Source organism: Hetaerina americana, unplaced genomic scaffold (assembly GCF_022747635.1).
Source record: "Hetaerina americana unplaced genomic scaffold, ioHetAmer1.1.p SCAF_11, whole genome shotgun sequence".
In the NCBI taxonomy this organism is placed as follows: Eukaryota; Metazoa; Arthropoda; class Insecta; order Odonata; family Calopterygidae; genus Hetaerina; species Hetaerina americana.
In genome coordinates this window covers 44,372,171-44,398,292 of record NW_027286181.1, presented here as the reverse complement: position 1 = coordinate 44,398,292, position 26,122 = coordinate 44,372,171, and positions in this window count along the sequence as shown.

The following is a 26,122-nucleotide window of genomic DNA, read 5'->3' as shown; positions in this document are numbered from 1 at the left end:
GACACGTAAAAGTCCCAGTTTTGTTGCTGTGGCTAATAAACAAACTGGATTTAAAGATTAACGTAGATTTTTCTAACGAAATCTACCGCGGAAGGAAAATTATTTAAAATAGTAAAAACTATTTATAGCACATTTTGGGATGAAGTAATTCGTTGACAAGACTACGCTAATAAATATCTACAGTGATATTAGAGTAAAACCATAACTTACAGGTTTAGAACATAATTCTCATTTCTTATTCATCTTTCTTCCATCGCTTCTATAAACTTGATTTATTGATGCGGTTGCAGTTATCCTGGTAGGTTTTACGGCAATATTTGAGATCAATTTGGCGAAATTAATTTCTACTCTAAATTTTTGCTCGACAAGTTAACACAGTTGATCAAAAAATAGCTCAAATAATATTTGGCTAAGACTTCCGCCGATTTTCTCCACTTTATACTCTTGGACTTCAAAAAAACCAACTGGTCCGCTTTAAGGATAGCTTATTTCTCTCTCAAATCAGAATGAATTGAGTCGAAATAGTTAAAAACCACCACGTTTGTTCATGGCTACTTTAGAAGAGAAAATTTCAGTGCATTTTCTTTATTTTGTTTTAAAATTTAGTTTACTAGATTTGATGGGCTAATAGCAGCTTTATTATGCAACTATTTACCGGTAACACTCTTTGAGTGTATTAGAGTTGCATCTTTCGTCTTTTTCTTAATGGCATGGTATCCCCATCGCCGAGAGCTCAGAGAAGCTTCATTTTATTCCATATTAATGCAATGGCATACAAATATAATTTTCTTATCTTAGTGAATATTTTAAACCTATTGCTTATTAAACGGTACATTAAGCAAAAAATCGTCAAAAATGTCCGTTAATTCAGATTCCTTAATTCATGAACATTTACGAAATATAAACTCATATAATCTGCTACTTAGTCCAAAGAAAGACACAATTTTTGAGAAAAATTGGTATTACGAGCGTAAAACTAAGCAGAGGAGATGAGAACTTTCCCTAATATTTAAAACAATGAAAAAATTGGGAATTGAGTATAAAACCTTTCAGAGAAGATGCAAAGAAAGGACTAGTCGATACAACTATTAGAAAAATTCAGAAAATTAGATTAACATAGATTTTATTCCTTTAAGATAATGGGATGGAAAAAACAGAGAAAAGATGCTTTCTAGATTGATAAAATAATTGATACACATGCTAAAAGAAAAGACTGGGTTTCTACGAGATATACTCAAAAATAGGGGTTAGTATGTAAGAAGTAATAAAAAGCATCACGTTTGGTTTTTTGAAGAGACAGAGCATTATGAAAGAGTAAGCTAGGGATATAAGATATTGTTAAATAATTACAGCACATAGAAAAACAGAAGAGTTTATTGTTTTTTAGACAGATTTTTGAAAAAATATACATATATTCAACATATAATAGTTTCCTGGAGCCGCAAAAAACATTTGCATTAAGGAAAAAGAAATAATACATTTGTGGAAAAATTAATTATAACATTTTCATATTTATATTTATTCATATGATTTCTGGGGACGTATCTTGCTTGACGAAGCGTTATAATTTCTCTTTCTCTTTGATTATTTTTCAGAACGTTAATGGCGACCTTTAATACAAAACCTGGCTCTCTGGGTAACATAATATTAATCAAAAACCCACGAATGTTTTCTGGCTCCAATTTAAGAAGCTGCCAGGATATCATTATTGGGGAAACACATTTGAGAAAGCAAAAAGTTATAACGTAAAACTGACGTGTGGGAATGAGGAATTTACTGGTTACCCATTTAAATGAAATCTAGATGCGCCCGGGGCTCAAAAGGAAAACAGTTAATGAGAATCTTTTTTCACCGCATCGGTGGTAACAAAAATGCAAAGCTTTCAATTGCTAGTCTCCAACTGGCCCCACCTTAATTAATTGAGTATAAACAAAGGGGCTGAATGCGTAATATTTTCTCCAATATACGCCATACGTTATATTTTGATTGCGGCTACCTCGCAAAGTGTGAGAAAATGCGGTGCAAAATAAAAGAATTTATAGAATCGAACGCCATGAAAAGTTATCCTTTCCGAGTAATTTTGTTGCATATGAAGTGCTATCAGCTTGGTTTAATATCAATATTTGGCCATTTGGGTCAATTCACCGTGTTTTAAATCCATTTCCAAGAAATCAATTCCGGATAATTCTTTTACATGTTTCGCTTAAGCGCTGACCGTAAACCTAGTTATCCGCTGCGGCTTTATTACCGAGCGTCAAATGGATACGTAGTTACAGACACTCAAGTGACCGGAATTGAATTTTAAACGGTTTTTCGGATCGTCAAAAAATCGATAACCTTAAAAAAATTATTTGATTTATATGAGTGAACTAAAATTTATGCGTCTGAAAATTGAGTTGCCAATTGGAGCGGTTGGTAGTGCGGTTAATTATCAATGAAAAAAATTGAGCTATATGGGCGTTTTTATATATTCTATGGGTTTTATCGTAAAACTAATTCGTTTTATTAATCACGATTGAATTAAATGAAATTTTCACTTGCTAAAACAAATTCATTATTTAAATAAATGGATTTCAAAGCAATTGAATCCTCAAGTAGATTTGATAATTGTTCCGCAATTATAGTTCATTTCATAATTTATGTGTTTTCTAAACAGAGGCACAAAACAAGCAATGCTTAGACCAAAGTGAGATTGAAATAAGATCAGCGTAGGTTAGAGCTTTTTAATTTGTAAAACCCATACTGATATTATATTCCCATGAGGCGTTTAAATTTCATTTGAAGATACGGGTATTTCTTTGAAGAAAGAGATTTAAGAACAAACCCAATGATGTAAAATGAAATATCTACTCAAATGTCTATTAAATTTAAAATTTCTTCAAGACCATCACGAATGAAATTAAGAAAACAACACCATCCATATAATTAAACGGCGAAAAATGGTTAAAACATTATTTTTTTGGAGTGAACTCTTAATTTTGCCGTAATCACCGTCTGGTTTAACGATTTCCGCCATATTGCATCTCTCTTGCGCGCACTAATTCATTATTCATTCGGAAGAGGAATAACTTACCCTGCCGTAATTTTGGCAATAAAAGCTTTCCATAGGAATAGATGATTAAACCAAAGCCACACTATCTACATGACTCCCTTAATAGTACCAATATATCCCTCTTTTCCGAGAACATTTTCATTTACCTCTCTCTCTCTCAGGGCTCACATGAAGCACTTTTACCTACCCGCTGCCATGTTTTTTAATTGCTGCACCATTTCAGTCGAATGAAAAAAATCCGCAGAAGTTTGGTTTCTTTTTTAACAATTTCAGGTCCCCATCATCCCAATTGTTTATTGTTTGCGTCCCTTCCTCGACTGAACATTCGCTCCGACGGAAAAAATCGATTTTAATCCTCTCATATTCCCGCTCCTATCCCGTATAAACCATTAAATCTCTCCTCTCCCACATTTCCTTTTGCTATCAAACGGGAAGGACTGGTGTACTCCACTCGTCTCCCATCTCTATCTTTTCTCCATTTTAAGCTTTTTCCTTTGGCAGGCACCACTCCATTCTCTCTTTCACTTCCGTTCAAAACCATACCCTGGGACGATCCGCGACGGTCCGTTTTTTTCGGGAGCGAGGAAGACATACGGCCGCCGCGTCAGAATCGCTAATGCTAGAGCATAGCCGTTTGCATTCCTATTTATGTATATAAATACATATATATATATATATATATATATATATATATATATATATATATGTATTTATGGATATATATATGGATATATATGTGTGTATATATATATATATATATATATGTGTGTGTGTGTATATATATATATGTGTGTGTGTGTATATATATATATATATATATGTGTGTGTGTATATATATATGTGTGTATGTATATATATATATGTGTGTGTATATATATATGTGTGTGTGTGTAAACACAGTAATCAACCCGAAGGCCAATTTGATAGGTGATGATAGAGTTCACCCAGTACTAAGCCCAACGGCGTGTGAAATTCACATATCATATCAGGGGGGGGACAGTTCCTTTCCCTGTGCTGGTTATGGTTTCCCAAGATATCTAGTACCAAGGAAGATCTACAGTACCCGAAGATCTGTACATGCCTGAAAACCCTGATTTCTGGCAGGCTGAATTTATTTTATTTGTCTGGTTATAAGAGTTGATTTCTTATTCCATAGGATGTAGATGCAGATTAAGGCAGTGGAAAAGAAGAAACCAAGTGAGTAAACCGTCTTTTTTATTAACCACCGGCTTTTTAAGTAACCAAATATAAACATATAGCCTGAAAATTGTATATTTAGTCCATCAGCTTATGAGGCTTAGTCCAAAACTTTACGGAACACATATTTAATTTGGCATTGGCGTTGGGTTTCTGAAAATTGATATGGTATAATACAGATATGCAAAGTTGGTCGTCATTTGAACACCACCGGTGATTTTGCAATTCCCTACACGATATTTATCACTCCTTTCTTGCCCGTCTTAGTTTCAAGCTAATAGTCAGCATGAGAAAGTTTGTGTCGATAGTGTAAGTATTCTGATGTTAAGCTCTGGTTAATTGATTCCATATTCGGTAACTTGAGTACTTCCTTGACACACCGGTGAAATGATTTCACGGCGAACAAAAAGTGTGCTTCGGGCTTTCTCCGGTCGCCAATGAATTATTATTTACTAAAATTATAAACCTATAATATTCGTTAGTTTATTTTCCCACCATATCGTCAAAGATACCGTTAGTACTGACATTTTATCCTATATGAGCAGAATTGACTTTTAATTATTGGATTCTCAATAAAGGCAAGTGGGGATTTCGAGGACAAGTATCTCCTAAAATCAATTTAGTTGCTTATTCTTGGTTATACCCACAGTCATGATTTATTAGGCCTAAAAATAAGAAAAAAACTTAACTACTCAACATTAAGTTTAAATTTTTACTTGAAAGCTAAAACCTGCCATTATATATTCGGAGTTATTGATTTAGACATAATTTAACGCTAACAGCTACCTTCAGAGGCTTTCATTGGGATCGTGAAACGTGTTTCAAGGTGTCAATTTCATAAGTTTTATTAACATCCGCCGGGTATTGTAGCCTTTTCAAGACATTCATTGGGAGTCATTCATATAATCAAAAATATTATTTACGCGGCAGCGGGGCTTTGAGCAGTTAAGGGTTGTTTAATCCAAATGATAGTTACCAGCTAGGTGATAAAATACCAACTCTCATTTACAATAAACACTTCTGTCTTTAATGACCCGACGTTAATTGGAATTCTAATTAAATCAGGCGTCTGCTTTGCTGTGCCTTCGTGTTCACCCGCGTGGTTTCATCCTGATATGTGGGCATAGTCCGGAAAAGAATGTTACCTAGTGCAAGTTTCGCCTTTCCGATGCACGGCATAACAAAAGATAAACCTACACAACTTGAAAGTTCGACGCACCACTCCGGCGGGCACACCTATCCACACTTGCTTCTGTTCCACCCCCTGTCCCTTACTCCTCCCCCGAACACTGTTTTTTATCTCCACCTTCCTTCCACCGCTCCACCCTCTCCAATTCCCAATCTTCATTCCAGCCAACTCCCTCTCCCAACCGAACCCACTCCGCGTCCTTCCCGTCCCTATTTCCGTTTTAGTGGAATTCAATTTTAACGGCCACCGTATCCAGCAAAACCCACCTGAGTCCTTTTGTGGACGACTCCAAAACCGATTCAGCTACTCTCTCTCTCTCACTCCACCTTCTGCCCGTCTACCCCTTTAACCTCCCCCTTCTGTTCCCCGGTCTTCCGTTGTGCCGGAGAACACGCCTTTCCATCTCATCTCCCTCCATCCACCGCATCTTCTCCTGCTCCCTCGCTACATCCGCAGCCTCCGCGCACCGCTGGCCAAACGCCCTGATCATACCGATCCCCCCCTTACCTCTCGTGAACCTCACCTCACCTCTGCTCGATCTCCAACGCGGCCACATCCCTATCCCTCCGATTGATTCTTTTCTTTTTGCTCATGTGAGACGATGGATCCCCTCCACCCGAATAGACTCCCGCCGAACCCTGCCTTTCTCTGGTGTCTCCTTCCACTATTTCTCAATCCTATTCTGGCCCCGCACACAATATTCCAACCTTCGGACTTCAATGCTCGACGGATAGGAGAAATAGAAAGACCCAAGAATCCATCTGTTGCATTTGACGTGGTAGACGTAACAAACTCACTAATGTAATATCTCGTGCCATGATGATTATCGTCATTAATCATTAAGGGATTGATCCAACCGGATGAGGAATATATTTTTAATTTTATACATTACTGTGCCTATTTGAGGTGGCGTGACAATCTGGTAGTTAAGCGGTCGGCAATAGATAGAAGGTTCAGGATCTAAAATCTGGATGAATAGTATCCCTAGCCGAAACCAAGCCGTATAATCTTATGCTTATTAGGTCATTAACCAACGCGGGGATGGAGAAAAACCTTCTTACCCAAACGATTGGATTCGCAAGATGTGAGAATTAGTTGCTAAGATCTGTAATTAGATACATACGAAACATATTTGGGTGAAAGGCTATTTATGTATCATTTAATTTCAGTTTGTATGCACTAAAACTACATAGGTCTAATGTTATGTAAGATTACAGGAATCTTAGGATTTATCCACGTGAGGGTACCTCATGCCTCATTGTCGCAATTGTCCAAATTACTAATGTCTTATGCTAGTACTCGGATTAATTCTTTAAGGTCCCATTATAAATAACACGGTCAAAATCTTTGTATGCATATTATAAGCATTACTGTTTCTCGTAGATTTTGGTGGAAAACAAGACTATAAAACGACAATTTTCTTTGCTTACCCTTACAAAGCGCTACCTTACATACAACACCTCCATAACCCCTATTCAATTACTAATACTTCCTTCCCTCCTTAGATCCATCCAAAATTCTTATCCTGTAACTAAACCCTCTTTGCTTGCTTAATGTTCCCCTTTTTCTCAAAGTTTTTAACATCCCACGGCCAACGCATTAATTTGAGGATAGGAGAAAATATTCCCTATAGTGAAAAACCTCCCTGTTGCCTAAAATCTTCACTAGGTGGAAGATTTACCGCATTTTGATTTCAGTATATGTATTCATATACACGTTTAGAATTTAAAAATGCGAATCGTATAAATTTTTGGGAATTTTTATAGATGAAATGAATGAAAAGAGGTCCCATACTCATATAGCGGCCGTTTAAGTGATGGTGTCAAGTAAACTAGTTTTGAGGAAAGCAAAATGATACGACCTTAAGTATTCCTGTCTTAAGAAACGGAGTGCACAATGCAATAAAAAAAGGTGAAAAAACCAATTACGTGGAAAAATTGCGATGGAAATAACAGTATGAGGAAATATACAGGGTTCGTCCGGAAAATAAGTGTACTGATTTTTTCCCGCCGCTCCAGGCGCGCCCAGCACCGCTCTGATGAGCTGCGATTGGAGGGGGTATGTTGGCAAGCGACGCTGAAAAAGGCAGTCGGCTCTGAGCTGTGGTGTAGTGAGGAGCTCCGTTAACGCGAACCTCCACGCTCGACCCACGTCACGGAACGCGATGCCGAAGCAGCGTTATTCCATCAAATTTGCGGTAAAGCTTGGGAAATCGTCTACCGAAACTGTCGGTATGATTAACCAGGCTTACGGGGAGTCAGCCATGTCCAGAAATATGATCTTTCGGTGGCACAAGATGTTCGTGGAGGGCAGAGAAGAGGTCGACGACGAGTCTTCGAGAGGTTCCCGATGATGCCTTCGCGGGAGCGTTCCAGGAATGGGAACGCCGCTGGAACAAGTGTATCGACTCACAAGGGTCCTATTTTGAGGAATATTAGTTTAAGATATGTAAAAGTGTTATAAATTTTTTTTCCTGATCTCAGTACACTTATTTTCCGGACGAACCCTGTAGCTAACAGAGACTGGACTACATGCACGAGCTATTTAGAAATATAATGGAATCCTGGAATATTAGAAAGAAAACTCCATTACTCTACAAGAGATTTGCGCAGGAGAATATTAACCAAAGCAGAAGAACTGAAGTAAAAAAATGATATATCTTTCCCCCAAAACTTTTTATCATATAATAAATGCATACAATAGAAACTATCATATATTTTAATATTTTATAAAAAATTGGTAGAAAGGTACATTATTTTTTACTCCAGCAATAATGGATTTCCACAATATTAAGCCTGAAAATATCGTGTATATCAAAGCAGAAATTTTAGACGGTTGAAAATAATGCATAAAGATAGTATAAAATATATAATAGAGATATTACACCAAAAAATTTAGATACACAAAGCATTGTCCAAGGGTCGCGGGTTCGATTCCCGCCTGGGTGAGTTTCGCTCCATCTAGGGCTTGGGTGTTTATAAATGTGACCATTGTTATCGTTGTTAATAGTTCGATGTAAAGGCCAAAATGTGCTGTTTTCGGACTTATACTGAATAAATAAATAAATAAATATGTAAATACTGACGGAAAGGAAGGTTTAGGTTCAGGAATACTTAATTGCAAGATAGAAAAAAATCAGAGCCAAGGTAATCAAACAATGTAAGAGTAAACAATATCCCCTCAGAATTATTAAAAAAGGGTTGGAAAACGTTGAAAAAATTTAACACGTGCTCATTCTTAAATTTATGATTAACCATGGGATGATATAGGTGCTAGTTTATGGAATCGATCTATTATTTATGGTGAAGTAAATTTGCAAAACAATTTACTAGCTCTATGTCGATCCTTATCGCAAGAATGGGAAAAGCAGCTGTATGTTATGACTATGAGACAATAAGTTTGATATCGCACGAAGAAAAAGTATCCTCGCATAACCTTTAAAAGAAGGGAGAAATAGGTGAACAATACTGAGGAGAACATGAGTCAGAAAGAATATGGGCACGAGAGATGCCACTGAATCTTTAAGAACTCTGTCACAAAGGGGTACAGTGTATAACCAGGATGTATTTTTACCCCTCATATATTGGCTCAAAGAGTTTGGCTGAGTGAATAAGGCACAATTAATGCATGTATTGGAGATGATAGGGAAACAATTGAGAGAGATACAACTTCCACAAAACATGCAGATCTCAAAATGCACAACTGCGTACAGAGGATGGAGGGTCGACAGTTTTGGCAGATATAGAAGTTTTAGAAGAGTATGAAAGAGAGAGGCATTGGGAAGAACTATAGATAAATTTCAGCAAATAGTAGTAGAAAAAATGTAAGGCTCATCAAATCTATTGCATGTGCGGATGATAAAATGTTAGTTAACCAGTCAACCAAAGGGTTACCATTATTCTATACGTAACAGAATAGGTATGATAGCTATGGGATGGGATCAATGAAATGAAAAACGAGAATGAGATTTAAAAGAAATAAGAAGTCGAAAATTAACATTATAGTTGGTGGATATAAACCGAAACAGGTAGACACTTTCACCTATACATGAAATGTTTCAGAATAAGATGCAGTATGGCGGGAAAAGAGTTTAAGCATCAATAAAGGATTTGGTTAAGTCAGGATATATTTTTAAAAGGGAAAAGTATTTGATTTTAGGGAACCTAAGATTTTAACCTACTGTAAAAATGCAAAGGATTTCTATTGCTGGATCGTTGAGGCAAGAGAATAATGTAAATTGAAAGCGTTTTAAACGCACATCTTAGCAGAATGGAAAAAGTATAATGGTCGGAAAGAAAAACAAACAAAGATGTTTCAGGTATGATATGATAAAGAGGAAGGCTATTCACAGGATAAGTTGGTGAAATTCACAGGAAATGGGATTTTGAGTACCGTATTGAAAGAGAAGGTGCTCGGAAGGCAATATAGATGGAGGAAAACAAGTGGTATTTTGAGTAAAATTTATGTAGAATCTATGCAAACCTAAGAAACGAATTATTGTATTATTATGTATTGCTTTAGGATATTGGTTGCCGTGTTAGGCTAGGTTTAAATTGAAGCAGATCGCAGTGACCATTTACATCGAAAACTTTCATACGCCAGTAGACTGCTGAAAATAATATTAATTATATGAATTCCTGATTCAATCTCTATCTATTATAGGGTAGTCTAAGTTGAATCTCTCTTCTTAACAACCGAATCTAATACTTTCTTTGCTAATTTTTTTTAGAAATTGATAGATTTTTAACCCCTCCTCTAATTAATAATGGAATTTTCATACTTTTTAGCAAATTTTAATTACTATTTACAAAGGAAAGTTTTTTAACATGAAAAAAATAGTTTTATTTGCCGATTCTCAGAATTATATCAAGTATTTAAAAAAAATTACATTATACCTCATTATTTACTCAGATTTTCATGACTGCAATAGTGCGCATTTGATATTGTGTAACATGTATTAGACTACAGAATTTAATGCATTAGACTACTGAAATGGCGTATGTAAGTTATCGGAAAAGGAAGAGCATAAAACTGTATTCCAGAGCAGTAAAATATTGCCATTGAAGAGATAAAGCGGATGAGTGCGGAAGGTACGAAATTTAAATAGGCAAATATGGGAGGTCAAAAATACCTATTGCACAAGCCATCTTACTCATTCAAATCTATTTCTGTGACTTATTCGTTCACTTTCTGTGAACTATGAACGATCAATATCTGTTCCCAGTTCTGGCTTACGGATTGCTTTCCTGTCATTAGATGCGTGTCAGATTATTTTATGCTTACAAATTTTGCACATTTTATCTGACGAATTTTGCCCATAAATATTATTGTGTTTGAGTGCGCGCAAGGAGGTTTCATTGAACAGTTTTGGACGAGGGAATTATGCGAAAATTCGTCAATTGGTAAAATATTTTAGAGACATAGTACAAGTTTGAATGCTAGAAGACAACATATATTAAGTTTAGTGTTAGGTGGTATCATTTGCTAAATATCAGCGGAAAAAATAAGCCTCTGAGGAAAAGGATCACACAAAAATATCAAACTGAACCGACAAAAATTAGAAATAGGTTAATTAATTATATTTGGAATCCAAGATTGGTAAATCCCGGAAAAATTAAAGGAAATTACGAAAAACACTAAGGATTACTATGAGGAGATAATTAATCGCAGAATAGAATATATTTATCGCAATGAGAAGCATTGTTTTAATACACATCAATGAGTTGTACTCATCTTTGGAGACGTGCGTGGGTCATTATATCAAAAAAGTGCTTTAGACACTTTATATACTAAATGAAGAAAATATATAGCATTGGGAAATATTTTAAAACGCGATGATTTGAATTAATGGAAAAATGGAGATTATAGAGAAAATAATGAAGGATATTGAATTAGAAAAAAGCAAAAAATACCCAATATGCTAGTCTCGAGATAAATAAGCGTGTGACCTTGAAATTAAGGAAAATGAAAACGAATCGTTTTTCGGGACGAAGAGCTTCGTTTAGACCTAAATAAAATCCATTATAGGATTAATTAGCCCTAAATATGACCAATTTTCAACTTCTATCAAGATAAAAAGTGTAGACAATAGCCGAAATTCCATTTTTTCTAACCAAAATTGGTATTGAATTTTGATATATTCTGTAAGGCTTTGGCTGGCAATGGAAACATTTCAATTACGTCGCATCTGGTTTGAATTAACCGTTAACTTTCTAACCGTCAACTATTCTGCCGCTATCCAGAAAACTACGCACTTATTCATTCCTGGGGTGATTCCTCTCACTTTTAAATGTCCCTAATGTATGGTTTCTCTTCCTATCAAAATTCCTTTCCCTGCTCCCGTTCCTATAGAAAATACCTCATTTTAATTCCATTCCAACATCTCCAATACCATTCCCCAAAGCCGTGCTCACTCACCGTATACCCTTGCTTCCCACTAACTGAAACCCAAGCAAGCTCTACTTTCTCCCCATTCCTTGATTGACCCTTCCAGCGTCAGCGAATGCAGTATTTCCCATCCACACCTTTCTACCTTTACACCCTTTCCACCCTCCTCGATTCACTGAAGCCGCATTCCGAACGTTGTCGGTCGGGCCGGATTGGAATTGAGGTACCGTCTTTGTCAACGCAGCAAATTGCTTGGCAAACGGGTGGGAAATTTAATCGGCCCAGGCGAAAATACTCCGGGTCTGGATTTGCGTGATAAGCCTTCCCTGAAATAATCGCTTGACTCTTGCTACACGGACAAATTCACTCAATTTTTTCCTAAAACGCGGTGGTTTCAATTGCTTTTAGATTTCAATCGAATTAATAAAATCGATTTATAAAATATTTGTACTTAATTTAAAGTAATTTCATGCTCTATGGACACTTTTCATGCCATATGTAGACCACGGACCTGTGAACAGGTTAGATATACATATATTTCATCTCATTTTCTATTGGTTAAACTACCAAAATTAATGGTCATATGGAATACTTTTCTTTTTCAAATTTATCAAAATATCTAAAGCAGAATAATAATTTTTAAGCTATGAAGTGTCGTGTATTAAGACAAAGAAAATAATTATCAAACCTTTAAATAAACAATCATAAAATTTACAAATTTTTCCTAATAATTGCCTTAAATTATAATAGGAAAGAGGCCGCACCTTCAATTCTAAGGAATTTTTATACCAATTTTCGGGAACAATCATGTTACTTTTGACTTGACAAAGCACGACTTACACGACGACAACAAGATAGCTAAAAAATCTAATTGTAATCGTAACATTTAAATTTAAGCGATTATCAGCCTGAAGAATGAAATATAAATCAAATAATTTTTCCTGTGATAAAAAGTAAGAAATAAATTTGGAGATTCAAACGACTGCTTGAAATATACTTCATTGTATCTCTCAGTCTTAACCTCCAAGTAATACCAAATTTTATACAGAAATGACAAACTTGTCGAAAACCATTCTTTCTCCATCAAGTTTAATTTGAAGTTCATTGAACCTGAAGTGAAGGAAGGTAGGCCAATTTTGTAAATCACACTAGGACAACTACAACTACGTGCAATCAATATTACCCAAAGATCTTGCCAAGTGGTATAAATTAAATTTTAAATTGAGACAGTATTGGATTGTTGTGGCAGTTTGAACATGAAGCAAAAATATGGTTAGCCAAACAAGCAAGGTTTTTATATTTATGAAATATAATAGTTCAACTAATAACATGAACAAAAGGTTTCATTTAGATAATATGATCGGAGAACGTTGTAATAACATAAAAAAAGGTTTTTTCAAACTCATGTGCTCAACAAAATTTGATGTAACTAAATATTAACACAAAAAATAAATTAAAGAAATATTGCGTTTATTTGCTTCATGTATGGTTTATTGGCTTCAATAATAAAACCAGTGATGATTCGTGGACGTTGTAGTAATGGAAGTGATCTCTAGAGCATTGTTTAAAATTTATTCGCGCTGAAATGTGTAACGTTTTCTTATCACGTTGTCAGTTCTCGTTTCCCTTTCAGAGAGACGATGGTAAATTTCTACCCCCTTTCCATCTATTTTCTTGTATGCTCATCTTTTATATAAGTGTATGCAAGATAAAACCATGGTTTTCCAATTTTGCAAAACTGTTTCAACTGTCTGACAGCTATTCGACCTCGGTTTCTTCTGAGGGTGATTTACAAAAAATGTATTTCGGAAAAGAAAATAATTTGTTCATCTGCATATATTTTATTATGAACGATCTAGGTTTCGACTTACAAAGTTATAATTACCTGACGATGACTTTGTAAGTCAAAACCTAGGTCGTACATGATAAAATATATGTGGAAGAACAAAATATTTTCTTTTTCGATATGAATCGCTTCCTTAACGTGACGCCTCAAACCATTCTATTAAAAAATATACTTTTAAGAGTAGATTAGAAAAATTGTTAAATGATAATTGTTATTCTAATTAGAAAGTCAATCCTTAAGAGATAGGTTTTAATCGGTAACATAATGGATAACGATACATTTTTTTGCCCCTATTAAGAAACACAACGTTATATACGATACAATAAATCCTACTTCAATATCAATTCTTGTCTCCATTTATTCCATCTAACATTGCCATCAATTTCTATACCTTCCCTGTTTGCCTGTATCGGAATCCCCTCTATCACAGTTTTCAATATTCCACCCCAGATTATAATGGTCCACATCCTAGAATCCTACCTCTTCAGGGTTTTTCCCGACCATTTCTGCCACTTCTTCACCATGATACGTGCCTTTTTGTTCTCTTCTTCTGCCCATTTTCAGTTTTCCGTTCTTTTCTACTGCCACGTCTAAAAAACCTCCAATCTCGGCCTATCTACTACCTTCAGCGCCTAATTATTGGTGCCGTATACAACCACGTTCCAAACTAAAGTTTTCATTTATCTTTCCTAAACTTCATTACCAAAAATATCTGTCATTAATTCCTTCCGACTCACTAAAGCTTCTTTGCCTAACGCACTTCCTTCTTCTTCCATGGCTCAATGTAATTTGCTTATTTTGGTTCATATTTTACCTTGAATATATACTCCATCATGTACCACAATGCTTTATTAATTCAAAAAACAAATTATGCAAAACTATTATAAGCATTACCGTCACAATGTAGTGACTTTGAGCTTCAATGAACACGCTCATATGCCGGTAACATAGAAATCTACATTCCGATCTTCAGCAAAGTTTTGATATTGTGTATGCAAAATCACCATTCAACACCTTGGCTTTAAACAGTAAAGAAGTGAAATTGAAATTATTGGCGAGATCTTTCATGAACATAGCATAAATTAATCACAACTATCTATGATTTCCTGAATATGGATACACATTATTAGAGAGGAAGTCTTCATACATAAGGGCGAATATGGTTTGAAAATGGCGTAGTAATATTCCTATTGTCTATATAACGTGTTCCAATTAGTTCGTACATGTTTACTATTTCGTTCCGCAAGAAATTTTTCATCTACCTATGATGCATTCTGATGAATGTAACTCTTAAATTCGTGAAAATACATATACAATGACATTGTCAATCATCTATTTTTTCACTTGATAGCCAGACAGGTCTGCGTAAAGCAACGTTAGGATACCTTCTTTAGTCTAGAAAATTCATTTAAAATAAACTATAATGACTTTTAACCCACCAATGTTGCAATAAATAATAGAATATTAAAAAAGGTTAGGAAACAAATGATCGTAGTTTTAAATGCTAAGAATAAAATTTTTAATTTCCTTTCATTATGAAGATATCCAATCTTATAATTATTTGTACGCAATGTATATCTCTTGATTAATACTCCGTATTTTAATTACGGATTAACCGGTTTTATAATACCGTTTATAGTCAGAGGTCCAGTTTCACAGATAAGAGATTTATTAATGAAATATTACTTGTAAATAGAGTGTCTAACGTTGCGTGGTACAGAATTGAATGCGCGCAACCAATTATAGTTCCCCAAAGTTTTAACTAAATGTTGAATGTTTTTTTTAAACTTTGATATTTTCTAATCACACAATTAAAACTTTTAATTTCTCATGATAATTGATCTTTAGAGATGTTATATCCTGAGCGATTGAAGACACCGATATAAATATAATACGAGGATAATATGGGTAATATTTTTAAATTAATTCATTTTCCATATAAAGAAAATGGTTTATGAGATATAAGAAAATGAATTGTGCCAACCACATAGTTTTAGCATTCTTTTACTTTCAAGGCTATATGTCAATAAATATGACACTTTATATTCACAATTAGACAATCGGTTTTTCGAAATATTTCTCATAGATAATTTCAGATCCACTCCATGAAGTTCTGGCCATTATTTTCTGAAAAAATTTAACCGTTGTAAGGTTTAGCTTCGATTGACTATATCTTAGAAATATTCGGATTTGTAAAGCAAATGGATGCATTTAAAATTAATTTTTTAAGAAATTATTTTTACTGTTATCTTTATATTATTACTGCTATTAAAACTTACTGTTAAACTTTGCTCTGCTCTGTATATTTTGCTACTTGTACCAAAATCTATGCATCAAATTTATACTATATTTCAACTGAAAACATGGTGATTTCTGAAACCTGGAAGAACTCCAGAAGAAATAAACTCTGGTGGAGAAAGGACGCTGCTGATCGAGGAAATGAGTGAGAGATATCATGAATGAGGTGGAAAGATGTCGGACCCTACTTCAGCTTTCTTTCTCGCAACTTCCTAATTTCCCCGGCTTCTCACTCCTGCCCGAACACTCATGCTCATTCTCGCATTCCATTCTCCCGGCATTTGCTTCCCCCGCTTTCACATTGAAAAGGAGGAGCACTACTTCCACCTTGTCATTCCACAAGTACCCCTGCTCTCTGCAAGGCCGAATACTCTAACATTCACGTTCCTCTCTAGCCACGGCCCTTATCCATCCCATTAGAATTCCCGTGAACCGTACCTCGGCCCCTTCTCGTCTTTCTTCTAGTTCCACGCCTTTCCAAGGGACACCAAGGCTTTGACGGAGAATAAATGTCTTCGAGCCCGCTTCTCACGCTCCTTTTGCCTTTCTATTGTAGGTCAAGTATTGATTGGTAGAGCACAGGCAGGAGTAGGCTTTTACTCGTGTATATTTGAGCTTCTCTCTTGAGAAAATTGGCTTCTCAAACGGTATTGTGATAATAGAAAAGAAATAGGAATGGTTAAACTCTTTGAAAACCGAATAGAAAGAGCTGGAAAGAGTACTAAGCCAGAAGGGGTTGTGATGCAAATTTTGATCATGGCAATAAAATATTGGCCTATCAGGGAAAAAAATAAATAATATATACGGTCATTGGAAAGGGTAATGATGAAATTCAACAAGAAGAGCAATTGGAGACTGGCAGGAGAGGTATCAAAAAGTTGTAGCAGATGATGTGTGATAATAAAAATAAAAATAAAAATGAATAGCTGAGAAATGATTCTTGTAGTTTTAGTTATACTTATTTGGCAGGAAACGAGGACTCATATAAGGTACAATTCGAACTTAGATCAAATTGTGCTCATATGTTTCTTTCAACAAAACTAGCTCTCTTCTACGCAAATGCAATTCAATTATCAAGTTACGGTTTTGCAAGCGTTATGCATGAAATTAATATCCGTTTCAGAGTAAAATATAGGAACTATTTTCTGTCTTCACAATATGTTTGATTACTTCATTGTTACCAATACCGCCGATAAAATTTATTTTGAAGAGAATAAATTGTAAATTTTTACTGATACAACCGTACTTAAGAGAATTTCCTTCTATAAACATAAAATATAATCATATATTATCTAGGGTATTGTACAAAAGCAAACAGTTCACGTATTTTGTGATTTCAAGATACGACTAAACCAGATAATTTATTTGTATTGCCAACATTTCTTGCATGAGCGATCGCAAATATTTAATTCATAGATCAATGAGTCTTAGATGAACCTAAATGCATGTTATCATTTTTTTCCTTTTTTATCTAGTCCAAATAAGGATATTTGCCGGAAGCATACGCCCATAAGGATTCTTATCGATTTTACGCTGCTTACTTTTGAAATATATCGTTTTTGAGTAAATGCCATGTCAGGCAGTCTACAGCGGAGATAAAATTATTTAGATCTTCTTAATTAAAAGCATAACACCTCTGCCACCAAAATAGTCAACCCAAAGATCATTTTGAGATCACTTCTGATGCTATCTTAAAGTCTAATTCATGTATTTACTCTCTCTACTTTCAGTTCTCCCGGAAATTTCAGCCATTTACTTTTTCTTTGGACACCCTATCGTTGAATTCGTTATTTTTCTTCTTTGATCTGCAATATTTTGGGTTATTTCGTATACTCACAAGAGATTTTACTCTTAGTTATTTAACAAAATGCATATAACTGTTTTTTTAACATCCCATAAAAAATAAAAGTTCTTTAATAATGTAGCATTTATTAACAATATTCGATTTATTAAGAGTTCAATACCTCAACTTGTGCCTAAGACCACTCCCTTCCCCGAAACTTAGATTACCTGACAGCAGAATACGCAAACTCGCTTCGCTTCCTTCCTACCGAGGTTCATTGTGATCCACCTTGTCCTCTTACAGCATCTTCCTCTCTTGTACCCCACTTCAGTCCCAGTCGCGAAGTCCGTTATTTGAGGCAACACTTGGCCAAGTCTCCACTCTCGCATTTCACGCGCACATACACCCACAGTCCTAATTCCGACTCCAGCGCTTTCTTTCCATGGTCCTCTTGCCCTCTTTTGCCGCTCTATTTTGGGTTTGACGCTCTTTCTTCTGCTCCCGTCCTTCAAACGAGATGTTCCTCCACTTGTCCCTGCCATGCCATTTTCTCCCACAAGGCTCGTACGGCGACACCATGCACGCCACCCAACCTCTCTTTGCTATCCCACGCGATTCTCTTTATTTGAATCTCCGGTTACTTCGCTCATATTCTCGTGGGCATTCAAAAACTTTCCCTTCCCTTTCCTCCAACTTTTCACTGTTCCTCTAAATGTTCCTCAATTTTTTTCAAAGGCTACTTCACTTGTTCTCCCTAAATCCGGCCGCATTTGCGTGAATTCCCCCTTAGCTTGTTTCCATTCATTCATGTTTTTCTTTACCTTCATGCTGCCTTTTCCCTTTCTTTCAATGAATCGTAGTCTTTACCACTCTTTTGTTCCGTTTTTTTCTGCGTTGTCTTTAAATTAGGCCTTGGTCTCATTTGCTCGGAAATAATATGGTTCTTTTTTTTTGCATTGATGGGAGCACTCGCGATAGTTTCAGCACCCTGTAATACTATGACGGAATGTATGATGAATGTATGACGACAATATTTTATTTACAACTGAGCACTCCAGTAGGTGTAGCTTTGGTAGGGCTCACAAACTGCCACAAAACGAGGTTGACTAATCCTCACCATAAACATAATTTTGGGGACGTGATTGGCTAGGGCTGTGGCTATTGACCGGATTCGACCTTTGGGCTGAAAACTATGTTAGGCATTATTTATCCTGTAGTTTAGACTATTTTGCAACCAAAACAGTATTACAAACTGCCTATACTACAGGATAAATGTATGATTAATTACATCTCTTTGTTGGAAATTTAAAATGTCTCCGAGGACGTATTTTCCTTAGTAGCACTTTCACTCTATAAAAGTGGAATACACTTATTCATATTCATCTATTGTATGAAGTTTCAGGATTGTCAAATCTTTCTGAGATGGAATAAAACGCTTTTAAATGTTATAACCCTCTTAAGGGTAAGAGTTCTCATGAAATAGTAAATATTGCAAGTAAATACTCATCATAAAAAATTAAGACACTGCTAATGCAGGTTCCTTAGGTTAACTGAGAGATAATGGAGGAGCTCTATGAACAATGTATCTCTGGAAGATCTATGATTATTATTATGAAGTAAAATACCGGTCAAGTTGGGTTTTAAAGGGACACAACTACCAAATACATATTTGTTGGCTCCTAACAAAAAAAATTCACCCACCTACTCTACATCAGGTTTTTCTTCATCTCTGTGTACCTCCTTTCTCCCTTCATTCTGTCCAACATCGCTATCCTATTCCTGCCATTTCCTTATTTGCCCAACATTTTTCCGTCGAAAAAACTTTTCAACATCACGCTGCCGACCAAAACGCCCTTCATCCATATTTCCTACCTCCCTTGTAAATCCCTTGGGATTTCTCCAAACAACCCTCTCTCCTCGCCCTCTTTACCTAGTATTTCCTGGTTTGCTTTCCTTTTGGTGAATTTTACCTTCTGAATACTCCCCACACCTACATTTTAAAATCCTTCAATGAAAATCTAACCTTCGGCTTCAGTAACCATTTTCCGCGCCGTACATAACTGCAATCTATATAAAGGTTTTGCCGAATATTTTCCTAACAGCCTTACTCAACAACCCTGTATTAAATCCCCTCTTCCTAGTGAAAGCCTCTTTGCAAGCTTTTCTTCTCCTTACGTTCCTACTACTTTGATCATGTTGGTCAAAAATACTTCCAAGATACGTAAACTCTTCTACCTGGTCTATATATTTTTCTCCTATTTAATATTTTTAGCTTAGCCTTTTTAATTTTAAAAATCGCATTGCCTCTGTTTCATTCATATTGATTGTAATCCCGTATTTACCGTGCTTAATTTCCAATCTAAAGAGCTATTTTTGCAATCCCTTGGCTGATTGACAAACTAGAGCTTGGTCATCAGCAAACCTAACGGATTTTACGCATTGCCCTCCGACTTTCATTCCTAAGTCCAGTTCTTTACATGCTTTCTTAATCATTTCCTCTACACTTGCGTTGAATCGCAGAGGTCATAATGGAGAGCCCTGCCCTACACCCCTTCCTAACACTGACCACCCGGAATCTCCAATCCCTGATCGGACCTGAGCAGTTTGAGATATGTACAGGTTACGGATTATCCTCCTGTGCCTCCAATCTATTCCTATTTTATTCAATATACTCATTTTGGTTTTCCCAATTGACTCAATCGAAGATCTCAAAACCTACGTAACGGGTGAATACGTCCTGATTGCATTTCATACTACACTCAATTTTCGATCTCATTATTTTAATGGCATCACGCGTGCCTCTCCCTGCCACTGATCATCCCCTAAGTAATCATTTGCCTTGCTCTTCATCGTTTTGCTGATGATCTTGAGAACAACTTTAGCTGCGTGGGATATCAAATTTATTGTTCTGTAGTCGTCACACGATGTAGCCTTTACCTTTTTTGGAATCGAAACTAACACTGATAACGCACAAGCCCTTCACCGTGTAAAGGTTTTATTCCATGGGAGGAAGAAATCTATGATATCAAATATTATTAGAAAGCTATTGTTAAGTATATATGTTACACCTTGTGATAAAATTTATCATAGAGGAGAACTTGCATTTCATTCCTTTTAATTTTCAGGCATTGTGAAAAAATACATAAATATTTGATCTATCCTTCATACTTCATAAAATTACGCAGCGTTACTTTTAATTACAGGGGTACAATTAATAGAAAAACTTCTTTGGAAATTTCCAAGATATGAGGACGTTTATACGTGCCGTGAAGAATGTGTTGACAGTGTTGACACCTGAGACGATAGGTTTATATTTTCTTATTATGTTGGGTAGTTAATTTCTGTTTTTGAAAATTTAGGGAACGTCATCAAAGAAGGAAGAGTTATTTCTTAAGGTGTAGAAGTGACTACAAAAGGATAAAGGGTTAGATAGCTACAGATAAAACATTACTATTTACGATATCCCAATATCATGAAGTGAAATATTACTATAGTAGGAACAATCTTTCGTTACCTGGTGGAAATATGCAAATTCGGAATATATTTCCTTATCAAATAGAGTAAAACACCTACATTTATGTTTAACGAATTTAACGTATTCTATGAAAAGAGTTACTTAAAGTAAAATTCTTCAACTGGTACTTTGAAAATTTGGATAAAGTTTCTCTAATATTCTTCTAATAACGGTCTGTCAATTGCCACCAAGGTTGCATTTTGATAAATTTTATTAAACAAGACACTACGTACAACACTCAGGTCTAATACTCATACACATACGTGTATAAATATATTTTATAATTGATTTATCCAGCCATTTACATTCTTTTCCACCATAACAACATGTGGCATTGTTCCACAATGAACATGCATTTATTGGATTTTACAAATTATCTATCTATAATAAAGTTAATTTACTTAGATAATAATCTTAAAAAAATCATCGCATTTTTATGTAATTATAACTTTATTACAACTTGGTAAACATGAGGGAAAAGAAAGTGTTTTCTATGTGGAGAGACTATTATGTACTACTCCTAGAGACCCTGTATGTCGCAGTCCTAGCAACCCTTAAAAAGAATGGAATTGGAAGAAGTAAAGTTTTAGTGTGATTGTATTTCTGCCTGTTAGATTGTAAAAATCTCATTCATAAATATATATTCATTATTTACTGAGGATAAATTTCGATTTATTGTGATAGAATTTTAACCCTCTGATTACGACAAGCATAAAAGCTGTCTTTGTTGGACTATTAAATCCTAGTTATTTTAACAGGAGTAGATGATCAAATATGAGGGAAAAATTAACAAAACAAATTATATTAAATATGAAAAAGATTGTCGTTGGCATTTGAGGCTACATTAATCGATTCTGTTATTGATAGAATAAATACATAGAATGGAGAAAGGTAATGTGACCACCATGATATGGATGTACGGTTACTTCAGAATAAAATTAAATCTGTTCGACAGTGAATTCTCCTGAACCTTATCCACTGAATTAGGATGTTTATACAACTTTCAGAGTGATTGAACAAGGTGCACTCAGCTGGGGGTGGGATCCATTGATTAGGCCTTAACTTTATCGATCGGACATGATTGCTTTGCAAATATGCCAAAATCTTTTTTTTCTTCATTTACATCAATACCCTGCGAGCCACCAAAAAGGTGTGTGGCAGGGGGTGCAGCACCAGGAGGAAAGGTTAAGGGATGAGGGGGTTAGGGTTTTTCAAACGGATGGGGAAAGGTGGGGCAACCTACAAAAAATATATCAATATACTCGTATAACCATGCGCAGACCCTACCTTGTAGGTTAATATTTATTGTGTCGAGTTGCCTCCCGGGGGATTACGATTAAGATATGTACTCGGAAGATACAAAAGAACAGATAGTGTCACTGATATGTTAGATGTACTGAAATGGGAGAGTTTGAAAATAGAAGAAAAAGGAGTAGGTTAGGCGCGATGTATAGAGTTGTTAAAAAGGACGAAGCGTGGGAAGATTTATGGCAAGGGATAGAAAAGCCTAACTTTAAGGGAAAAAACGACCATAGCCACAAAATAAAAATAAGGACTCAAAAAACCAATAAGAAAAAATACTCTTTTTTAAATAGAACCATAATTGATTGGAATCAGCTGCCTGGAGGTTTGTTTGAGCCCTTTCCATCCAATTTTAGAAGTTTTAAGTTGAAATGTAAAGCAGCCAATGGGTAATAAACTTCATTGTAGTCATGAAAATATTGTTTGTATGTGATGTGGACGGCATATTGTATGTGATGTGGAAGTTTGTTTGTATGTGATGTGGAAGTGTCATTATGTAAAAATATTTTATCTCTTCTGTTTTTATGTGTTCGTATGTAATTTTCGTTGTAGAGTTATCTTTGACCTTACCTGACCGTTGCCACCAGGAAATTTGCCTAATTGCAACGTAATTGTGTAAAATAAATAAATAAATTAAAAGCATTCTGGTCTCCTATTGTTCTTGGAACAAATAACCATTTAAACCTGTAAGTCTTAAGTATCTCTCTAATCTTATATTCGTTTTATAGAGAAAATACCATTCATATAAAATATTTGGAGGTCATTCTTTAATTGCGCCATCTTGCAAGGTGATACCTGAAGTTGAAGGAAAACCTACAGGGACGCACCCAAAAGTGGTAGGACTGATTTCTTTATAAGAAATTTATTGACGGTATACTTACATCCACTTAATAATCTTCAAAGTATGCTCCTTGAGCTGCTACACACTTAGTATAACTTTGCTCCCATTCCCCGTACGCCCGCTGGAAATTTTCTTTGGGGATACCGCTGATGACCCTCGTCGTCGCCCCGTCGTCGAAACGTCGTCCCTTGAGCTGTCTTTTCATCATGGGGAAGAAGAAGAAGTCCGGTGGTGCCAGATCGGGAGAATAGTGCGGATGCGGCAACGTGGCAACGCCGTATTTGGCCAGGAGCTGTCTGACGACGAGCGCGCCATGGCACGGCGCGTTGTCATAATGAAGCACCCAGCAGTTTGCGATGGCCGGTCGGACTCTTTTCACGCGTTCTCGGAGGCGGGTGAGCACCTGCACGTAAAAGTTCGTATTCACAGTCTCCCTTGGTGGGACAAACTCCTTGTGAACCACTCCATGACGGTCGAAAAACACAATCAACATGGTTTTGATTTTTGATTTGCTCATGCGAGCCTTTTTTGGACGTGGGGACGCGGAAGTGTGCCATTCCCCGGATTGTCTTTTCGTTTCGGGGTCATATTGAAAAACGCATGTTTCATCACCATTGTCCAAACAATTTTCATCTCGGTGCAAATTGGGTAACACTTCTTCGGAAATGCGCACACGCGTTGCCTGTTGGTCGACACTCAGAATTTTGGGCACCATCTTGGCGCACCCCTTGAACATGGCCAAATCCTGTGAAATAATGCGATGGACGTTGGATGCAGACAGACCCAACTGGTCTGCAATTTCTTCACTGGTTAAGCGTCGGTCTGTGTTCAGAAGTGTCCTCACTCTGTCCACATTCGTGTCGGTTCTTGCCGTCGACGGCCGTCTGGAGCGCTGGTCGTCTTCAACGAGCTCCCTACCCTCTTTAAACAACTTGTGCTACTCAAATACTGTGGAAAGGCTTAAGGCAGTGCCCCCATAAGGCTGCTTGATCATATCGAGGGTCTCAGTTGCCGTCTTCCCGAGTTTCGCACAAAACTTCACGGAATAACATTGCTCTAAATTCAGTTTCATATTGTTTTTCGACGCGGATAAAAAACTTGCCACACTAAAAACGGTGTCCTCACTCAATGGCAGCCCGCAGGCGACTGAGGTTGGTGTCGGTCTGCTGCTAAGAGCCCCCACCACCTTTTCCTACCAGGCAGACCCCTCTCCGCCGCTCCGTTCGCGCCAGAGAAAATCAGTCCTACCACTTTTGGGTACCTCCCTGTATAAAAATATATATATATATATTTATACATATATATATATATATATATATATATATATATATATATATATATATATATATATATATATAGAGAGAGAGAGAGAGAGAGAGAGAGATAAGGATAAAGATAAAGAAAGAGAAAAAATCACAGTTCTCAGATTAAGAATATATACCTACATGCTACCCGGTGCTAACCACGTCCTTGCCTCCAAAAAAAGAGCGTTAATCAATACCGCGGAAATAAAAATTAGTTTATCCCAATTCATGACTTATGGATACGTGATACCAGCACAACATACAGAAACAAACGATGATAACGTATTACGGATATCCGAACCAACATGCGCTGATTGATTGAACATCAATTACATATCAATGGAGGAATGATGAGACTCACTGGTAACACATGGTAAAAGTTTGCCCGAGGCATGGAAATTGGAGGATTACATGAGTCACGTCTGCAAGAATGACTCGTTCATGAAGTCTAATAACTCTATGAAACAAAAATGGTTGCGAACCTCCGATGAGAGGCTTAGGATACGCCCGGAGTTGTTTTTTAGAAAAAAAGGGTTATGAAGAGGGCTAGGAGAGGGGTCGAGGTTTGTGTTAGCAAATGAGGAGATGGGGGCAAGGGAGGAAGGCAGTTCCCGGAGAACGGAGGGGAGGCGACAGATAGCCTTGAATGGGGCAAAGGAGGGAGATTGGTTGTTTCCTCTCCCCCGGTTGGACGGATACCACCGGATAGTCCGCCCAATTAGTCCAAGGTTGAAGCCGGGAGGTCTCCGTGAAGTTACACGCACAAGGCCCTTGCATAAATTATCGGTTGGAATTAAGAGAATGGTTAAGGTATACTACCCTGATCAAAACGTTCCCGGAATAACCACCGTGTGGCGCTCCCATCGTTCCGATTTGAGTTCTGTTTTTTTTGTTAAATTGGTACATCTGTTGTTGATATTCTCTTTAAATCTTAGTGTCATAACTTGAAATTTGCAAAAGTAACGTAGCCAAGAGTACATCTATCTCTGTGTGTGTTGGCGATTTTTTACAATTGCAGAAATGGATTTAAATTTGCAACAACGAACTTGTATTAAATTTTGCGTAAAAAACGGATTTAGTGGCGCACGGACGTTGGAAATGTTGGAAAAGTGTTTCGGCAACGATTCTCTAAAAAAAACGGTCGTTTACCAGTGGCACGAGCGGTTCAGAAGTGGTCGTGAGTCAATCGAAGATGATGAACGCAGTGGCAGACCATCGGCATCGAAAGTCGGTGAAAAAATTGATAAAGTAAAAGAAATGTTGGTCAATAACCGCAAATTAACCATCAGAGAAATAGCGGAGGACTTGAACATTGCCTATGGATCCGCCCAAGACATTGTGGTTAATGATTTGGGTTTCCGTCGTGTAGCAGCAAAGTTGGTGCCGAAAGACCTCAATTTCATGCAAAA